This window comes from Sapajus apella, unplaced genomic scaffold, assembly GCF_009761245.1.
Source record: "Sapajus apella isolate SASKATOON/1434 unplaced genomic scaffold, GSC_monkey_1.0 scaffold57, whole genome shotgun sequence".
Lineage (NCBI taxonomy): Eukaryota > Metazoa > Chordata > Mammalia > Primates > Cebidae > Sapajus > Sapajus apella.
In genome coordinates this window covers 4,589,548-4,598,123 of record NW_022436997.1, presented here as the reverse complement: position 1 = coordinate 4,598,123, position 8,576 = coordinate 4,589,548, and positions in this window count along the sequence as shown.

Sequence of the window (8,576 nt, the reverse complement as noted above, 5' to 3'; positions counted from 1 at the left end):
TAAGACACTTGTTGCCATTATGAAATAAAAGGTGCTAGGCAAGGTCAAGGTCTGAGTGATTCCCAACATGAGCACTTCTCTAGTAACAAGGATATGGGAATGGTAGTTTCTAAAGTCTTTTCTAAAGTAACCAGTGATATGGTTTGGCTGTGTTCCCACCCAAATCTTATCTTGAATTTTAGCTCCCATAACCCCATGTGTTGTGGGAGGGACCAGGTGGGAGATAATTGAATCACGGGAGTGGCTTCCCCTACACTGTTCTTGTGGTAGCGAATAAGTTTCATGAGATCTGATAGTTTTATAAGGGGAAATTCCTTCCACTTGGTTCTCATTTCATTCTTGCCTGCTGCCTTATAAGATGTGCTTTTTACCTTCAGCCATGATTGTGAGGCCTCCCCAGCCATGTGGAATTGTGAGTCCATTACACGTCTTTTTCTTTATAAATTACTCAGTCTTGGATATGTCTTTATCAGCGATGTGAGAACAGACTAATACAGTAAATTGGTACCTGTAGAGTGCGACATTGTGTAAAGATACTAAAAAATGTGAAAGTAACTTTGGAACCGGGTAACAGACAGAGGGTGGAATAGTTTGGAGGACTCAGAAGACAGGAAAATGTGGGAAAGTTTGGAACTCCCCAGAGAGTTGCTGAATGGCTTTGACCAAAATGCTGATAATGATATCCAGGCTGAGGTGGTCTCAGATGGTGATGAAGAACTTGTTGGGACCTGGAGTAAAGGTGACTCTTGTTATGTTTTAGCAAAGAGATTGGTGGCGTTTTGCCTCTGCCCTAGAGATTTGTGGAGCTTTGCATTTGAGGTAGATGATTTAGGGAATCTGGCAGAAGAAATTTCTAAGCAGCAAAACATTCAAATGGTGACTTGCATGCCATTAAAAGAATTATGTTTTAAAAGAGAAACAGGGCATAAAAGTTCAGAAAATTTGCCACCTAACAATTCCATAGGAAAGAAAAGCCAGTTTTCTGAGGAGAAATTCAAGCCAGCTGCAGAAATCTGTATAAGCAATGAGAAGCCAAATGTTAATCAACAAGAAAATGGGGAAATGTCTCCAGGACAAGTCAGAGACCTTTGTGGCAGCCCCTCCCATCACAGTTTGGAAGGCCTAGGAGAAAAAAATGGTTCTGTGGGTCGGGTCAAGGGCCCCCCTGCTGTGTGTAGCCTAGGGACTTGGTGCCCTGCATCCCAGCCACTCTAGCCATGGTTAAAAGGGGCCAAGGTACAGCTCGTGCTGTGGCTTCACAGGGTGCAAGCCCCAAGCCTTGGCAGCTTCCACATGGTGTTCTGGAGGCTGTAGTTGCACAGAAGTCAAGAAATGAGGTTTGGAAACTTCTGACTAGATTTCAGAGGATGTATGGAAATGCATGGATGTTCAGGCAGAAGTTTGCTGCAGGGGCGAGGCCCTCACAGAGAACCTCTGTTAGGGCAGTACGGAAGGGAAATGTGAGGTTGAAGCCTCCACACAGTCACCACTGGGGTACTGCCTACTGGAGCCATGAGAAGAGGGCCACCATCCTCCAGAATTCAGAATGGCGGAGCCACTGACAGTTTGCACTGTACACCTGGAAAAGCCATAGACACTCAACACTAGCCCATGAAAACATCTGAGAAGGAGACTACCCTGTAAAGCCAAAGGGGCGGTGCTGCCCAAGACCATGGGAACCCACCTCTTACATTAGCATGACCTGGGTATGAGACATGGAATAAAGGACATCATTTTGGAGCTTTAAGATTTGACTGCCCCATTGGATTTTGGACTTGCATAGGGCCCATATCCCCTTTGCTTTGGCCAATTTCTCCCATTTGGAATGGCTGTATTTACCCAATTCCTGTAATCCCATTGTATCTAGGAAGTAACAAACTTGCTTGTGATTATACAGGTTCACTGGTGGAAGGAATTTGCCTTGTCTCACATGAGACTTTGGACTGTGGACTTTTGAGTTAATGCTGAAATGAATTGAGACTTTGGGGTACTGTTGGGAAGGCATGATTTACTTTGAAATGTGAGGATGTGAGATTTGGGAGGGGTCAGGGGCAAAATGATATGGTTTGGTTGTGTTCCCACCAAAATCTCATCTTGAATTGTGGCTCCCATAATTCTCATGTGCTGTGAGAGGGACCAGGTGAGAGATAATTGAATCATGGGAGTAGTTTATCCCATACCATTCTCATGGTAGTAAGTAAATATCATGAAATCTGATGGTTTTATAAGGGATTTCCCCTTTAGCTTGATTCTCATTTATCTCTTGCCTACCACCATGTAAGACATGCCTTTTGCCTTCCATCATGATTATGAGGACTTCCCAGCCATGTGAAACTGAGTTCATTAAACCTCTTTTTCTTTATAAATTACCCAGTCTCTCAAGTATATCCTTATCAGCAGCATGAGAACAGACTTACAAGCAGTAAGTATAAAAAGGCTTTTGGTTTTGAGAGTGAGAGCAGCCACCTTAGAGATAGCGAGGTCAGAATTCTAATATATCACATTTTAAGCACAGAAAAAGCAAATATTACCTATTCCAATTGTATTAGCATATTAGGTAATTACACAACAGTTTTTAAAGATTGAAAACTTGAGTTTAAACATGGCAATAATTACTCCTCCCAATATAATACTTTTTCATTTCAAATATTACTCAAGTGCTGTGGAGTGATACTTATTCTCTTCTTTATTTTCATACCTATATTTCTTTTATATGAATAGAATGAGGTTAGAATCAGTAGATTAAAACTTTAAAATAAAACTGTTTTCTTCTGAAGCATTTTACTTGAAAGATGATTAGTTTGTTTTTCAGTTTCAAAGGTAACCTTTCTATTGAAGTTTAATATTGATGCAGAAAAATACACGTGTGTACATTTCCAATTTCCACAAAACGAATACAAAGATGTAGTTAGCATCAGATAAAGAAATCAAAGTTAACTAGTTCCCAACAAAGGTCACCACCATCCTCTAGTACCATGAATTTATTCTGCCTGTTTGTGAAATTTATGTAATGGGATAATGCAATATGTACTCTTTTGTGTTTGGTTTCAAAAAGTGTTTTATAGGGTCATCTCCGTATGTACTAAGAATGTATTTGACTATTACTTTTTCCAATAAAGTGTTTTTTGCAATTGTATAAGCCATGCATGATGATTATAGTAAACTTGAAAAATATGGAAAAGTAGGGAAAAGCAACAAGGATTTATAATCCTATCACTCAAAGATAACCATTTGGGTATATTGCCATCCAGTATTTTATTCATACGTTCATTAACTGATAAATGTAAGCAGCAAATATTTATGGAACATCTACAACGTGTAGACATTGAGCTAGGCACAAGTAAAACACAAGTAAACGTGATTGTTTTTACATAGTTATCATGAAACTCTTTATGAACTCTTACAATATGTCTTTTTTTTAACCTTATAGGTCCCATGCATTTCCATGCTGGCTGTTTAAAACAAAGGCAGGAGGGAGGAGAATCCACAATTATGGGGTAGATCTCAGGTCTTCAATATGTTATGTTTGGATCTCACCATCTTTCAGAAAGAGCAGAAGATTTCTTGTGACCCTCCTGATGGAGGGAGTGGAAGGAAATGTGATGTAAGGATATAAGGAGAGGTTTCAGTGACAGAGTAACAGTTTCTTGCACCATTATGGTGGGGGAAAAAAAAGGGGTTGGTTTGGTGACTGAGAAATGAGTGAGTACAAACTTTGGGGCTTTAAAATTAGGGGAAATCCAGGGGTTGGGAAATCTGGAAATTAGGGTAGCAACCAGGGGGCAGTTAAGGTATGAAAAACAGTGAGTCAAGGAAGGTAGTCAACTATTCTTAGTAGATGCAAGGGGAGTGAATATTCATAAGGGCAGGAAAAGTAAGAACAGAAGAAAATGTAAGTGCTATGGTCTGAATGAATCACCTTAAAATTTGTACGGTGAAAACTGATCCCTAATAGGAGGTAGGAAACTAGGAGGTGATTAGGGCATGAGGGCAAAACCCTCATGCATGGGATTGGTGCTCTTATTCAAAAGACCCACGGAAGTTTGTTTGCCTCTTCTGCCATGTGAGTTCAGCAAGAAGGCAGCACTGGTGAGGAACATGACCCTTCCCAAACACTGAATCTGCTGGCACCTTGATCTTGGACTGCCCAGCCTCAAGAACTACGAGCAATACATTTCTGTTGTTTATAAATTACCCAGCCTAAGATATTTTGTTATAGCAGCTTGAATAGACTATGACAGTTAGAAAAGTGAGATGATCATGAATCAGAAGCTTTCATAACTGGATGTGAAGATCAGTGGAGGAGCCTGCAGCTTAAAGGATAGGTCATAAGCTTCAGATGTGCCAATTCAGCCCACTTCAGGGAAAAAAAAAAAAGGAAGCCAATATTACAGGGAGGTTTTTCTGGCATCTCCTGTTAGGGCATAAGGGATGAGGAGGAAAAAGGGAAAGAAACTAGCAATAAACTCACCTGAGAGTTTTAGGCCTAAAGGAGAGAATTACAGAGCCTATTGCTTTGATGAGAAAATTGTCACATTTATTTACACACACATTATCTTGTGACTCTTCAATTCAGGAAAAAATAGAACTTTTGAAGCTAGTTAACACTTTAAATGATACTTTAACAATTTCGTTCAAGAAACATTAATAATGGCAATCATGTTATTGGTTAGAATGTATTGAAGACCTTGCAGTATTGGACCTAATGAACCTTATTCCCATGAATCTTTACAAAGACCATATGACATAGGTAAGTCTAGTCCCATTTTAGAGATGAGGAAACAGTTTTGATATGGTTAAGTACTTTGTCCAATAGACTCAGTAAATACATGGCAGAGGGAATCTCTATGCCATCTGACCTTTCTATTATGAAAAAGACATTTCTTTCTTCAAGGAGAACTCAAGACTCCTCCATAGGCATTTACCCCTACCTATGTAAGGGAGGTGGCAGTGGGTAGCAGAAGCATTTTCTCTCTCTCTCTCTCACATGGGGTGGCCCATATTCACAAAGGCTTATGTGTAACTAGGACCACCAGGCTTAATGGGCAGCCTCAGAATAACTGTTCACTTTTTTTGTGTGTTACTAAAGGTATAATCAGGGTGGTGATGCTGTAGATGCATAGCAATACTCTAGGAAGGCAGGGATTTTATAGTATGAATAAAAATAAATGTCTCCTCCCTAGTACAGCTGCCAAGTACTTGCATGTGCATTGCAAGGATCTTCAAAGAGAGGTTTTGTCAGGCTCCAGGCAGCCTCCCTGGCCTGTCAAGTTCAAAACCTGATTCCCTATGCTCAGCTGAGTTTACCTTTTAATCTGGTGAGAATTTATCACTTTAAAAAAAGCCTTCATGGCCATAATAAATATTTTAAAACATTTAGGAAGGCAGGGGGACTTCAAAGCTCTCTGTTCTTCCTTGGGTGATTTTTGTAAGCTCCTGTTGTATCTTCTCTTCTAAGAACCCTGGGAAAAGCCTGAGAATATTTGTATGGCATTCTGGGGTATTCTGAGAGGATTTAGGAAATTCTTACAGGGCTTAGCTAAAATGGTCATTGCCTTTTCTTTATAGTATATAAGAACAGTAAATACAAAAAAAAAAAAAGAAGATAGTGTTAAATATTTACAAAATTTCAGATGAATTTCTATTTTATTATGAAAACTGAGCTTTCTTCCATGAATATACCTTTTTAATGTGAGGGTTCATGCTTGAAATGACAGCATACAATTTCTGAAAAGAGTTTTTAATGATGTCTTCAAATTCTTCATTGTCTCTGTAGACAAAGAAACTTTATTCCACAAATGGTTTTACAAAAAACTTACAACATTTTTTGTGATTGTTCCACAATTTACAACAGTTGACATTACGTTGAAGGATCTAACAGCCCTTCCTTTTCTTTCATGGACTAAAATGTTGACATTTCCTGTGATAATATGAAAGGATTCAAATCTAATTGAATTTTTTCATATCAAGTATTTAGAAATAATAATGGAGTTCTAATTTGTAGAATGCGAGTGCATTGTTAGAGCTGTCACACTACAGATAGTTTGGATTCTAATAAAAGGGCTCATTGGCTGCAAATTGATTAGAAGTTTTGACATCTATGAAGGCAGGGAGTCAGGGTGCTGCCTGGCATTTAGCACACCAGGCACTTGTTCCTGGCCTCCTATATCCTCTCATGCCCCCACCATCACTCCCAACTGGCCACACCTTGGGCTGGATAGCGCTCCTTGACCACTTACAATGTGACATCTTCTAGAAGCTTTGTTGGCTCTTTCCTCCATTTCCACAGCAGGGCTGTGCTTTGCAGCTGGCTTCTGAGGTGTAATGCCAAGTGGTACAGCACCTCCCTGTCTGCATTCAGCCTAACTGGCACACAGCAGCAATGACAGACATCACTCATCTTGTCAGTGGCCCAGAGGCATGTAGTACCTCAGACTCTGCTTCTCTCCAATACGCTGTAAGGAGCCTGGAAGAGGCAGATTCGGGTTGCAACTGACCTGGCTTTGGCTACCCTAGACCCCATCTGGCTGCCTCAGGGCCAAAGGCATCGTATGTCCTGGAACCTGTTGCAGCATTCATGTTTTGGAAAGCTCTCATTCACAGGGACACATTTCTGTTCTCCTAGAATCCTTAGGAAATTGAAGGAGGTGTGTGTTTGTGTGTGTGCGTGTTCTGTTATTTTGTTTACCATCTTACTCAATGTTCTTGCAAACAGCCTATCTGGCAAGATAAGAGGCAGCAAATTGTAATTCCTCAGAAGGTAGATTCTGGAGCCAGGCTGGCCGGTTTCAATTTTAGCTCAGTCAGTTGCTGGTTGCATGTCCTGTGTTCCTCTCCTAATCTGCGTAAAATAGGGATAATAATAGTGCTGTTTTTCTAAAGTTGTTAAAGAATTGAATTAGTGAATGGATGTTAATTTCTTACAGTAATGCCTAGAATAAATGTCCAATAGTAGTCATTGATGATTATTACTATTATTATTGAAAAGTTGATTATTATTCCAGTAGAGAGTTGTTTTTACCAGACAATAGCCATTGCTTTAGGTTTCTAATATTTTCCATTAACATTGTACTCTTTGTTACCAGAATGGATATTATCTATTCATTTTAACCAGTTTCAACAAGACAGCAAGCCAGAAGTAGGGGTAGGGTTTGAGGCATGAAATGGTATCAAGCTACTTACCTCTAGGAAGACTGAGTCCTACATTCAGTGTCACTGAGTTGGCTAGAGGAACCTGTAGCTAATGCAAAAACTCATCTTAAACAATGACATAAGTTTTAAAAACTTTATTATGTTTCTTGATACCCAGAATCATCTTGATTTTTCACATTCTTTGAACCTTGGACTCAAAGACTAGCCACAATAATCAGGAGACCACTTATAATTTTAGCCTCAACTGAAGACATAAGTTGGCTTTACAATTGAAATGGAAAGTCTACAGAAGGAACAGGCATTATGTCTTTCACCTATTACAGGTTTTGTCACAGAAAAGTGGATTAATATAGTAACACTTCATTGTAAATGGACATTAATGAATGCTAAATTACCACCAAATTCCTATGGAACTGCACATAACGGCTACTTTCACATTCAAAGAGCTTTTCATGATTAATGTTATTGTAATGAATACCAAAGAAATTAATGACCTTTTGTCACTTTAAGAAGTGTTGCCGATTAATTTTATGCTATTTTTATTCTCATTTGTCATAAGAGTGAGGACCTAGAATTTTAATGTCTAATATGTGGTATGAATTAAAGAAGTGGCCTTGCCATGCTGACCTTTTCAGTATTCTAATCTTTGCTGACCTCTCAGACCTCTTCCTGGCAACTGTTAGGCTTTGAGAGGAGGGAACGCCGAGTTTGTTGGGTAAGTGAACAGAGTGAGGAAATATTTTAAGACACACTTTCATAATTCACTGACTGTATTGGAAATTCAAATTTTCAGACTATTCATTATCTTGACAAACATTGTAATGTGTGCAGAATATGGCACCACATAAATCCATTCCAGTGACAAAAAGTGTAATGAGAATGGGAAATAGTAGAAACCCAAGAGCAATCACTTTACAATTTGGAAACTGGTTAAAGTCCCATCAGGTTTCACAGCAGTTCTCTTTTGGCCCTCATAACAATTTTTTTTTACAGAAAGCACAGCATGGCACCACAGCCAAGTATTCATAATGCAAGTCTGGACCCATTTATTTGGAAAGCAGTCTTCATCCACGTAGAACATCAATTAAATGAATTTATGTTCTGCACTGTCTGTGGGGCAATGATTTGACAATATCATTGACTTATAGTGAAAATGATTCACCTCTATTTTGACAGGGCATAAATATTTTTCATGTATTAATTTGTTCATTTATTATTTCATTTATCTACTCAACTATCCAGTAAGTATCAAATAACAGCATTGTGCTAGCTAATATAAGAGGCTTACAATCTAAAAAGATTGAATATAGATGAATGAACCCTAAAATACAAAGAGCTGAGTATAGATCCCCTTGGAATGAAACACTGTGGCTATGTTTTTTTCTGGAAAATATGAAGGGGATCACTTTGGTCCTGAGGCACCT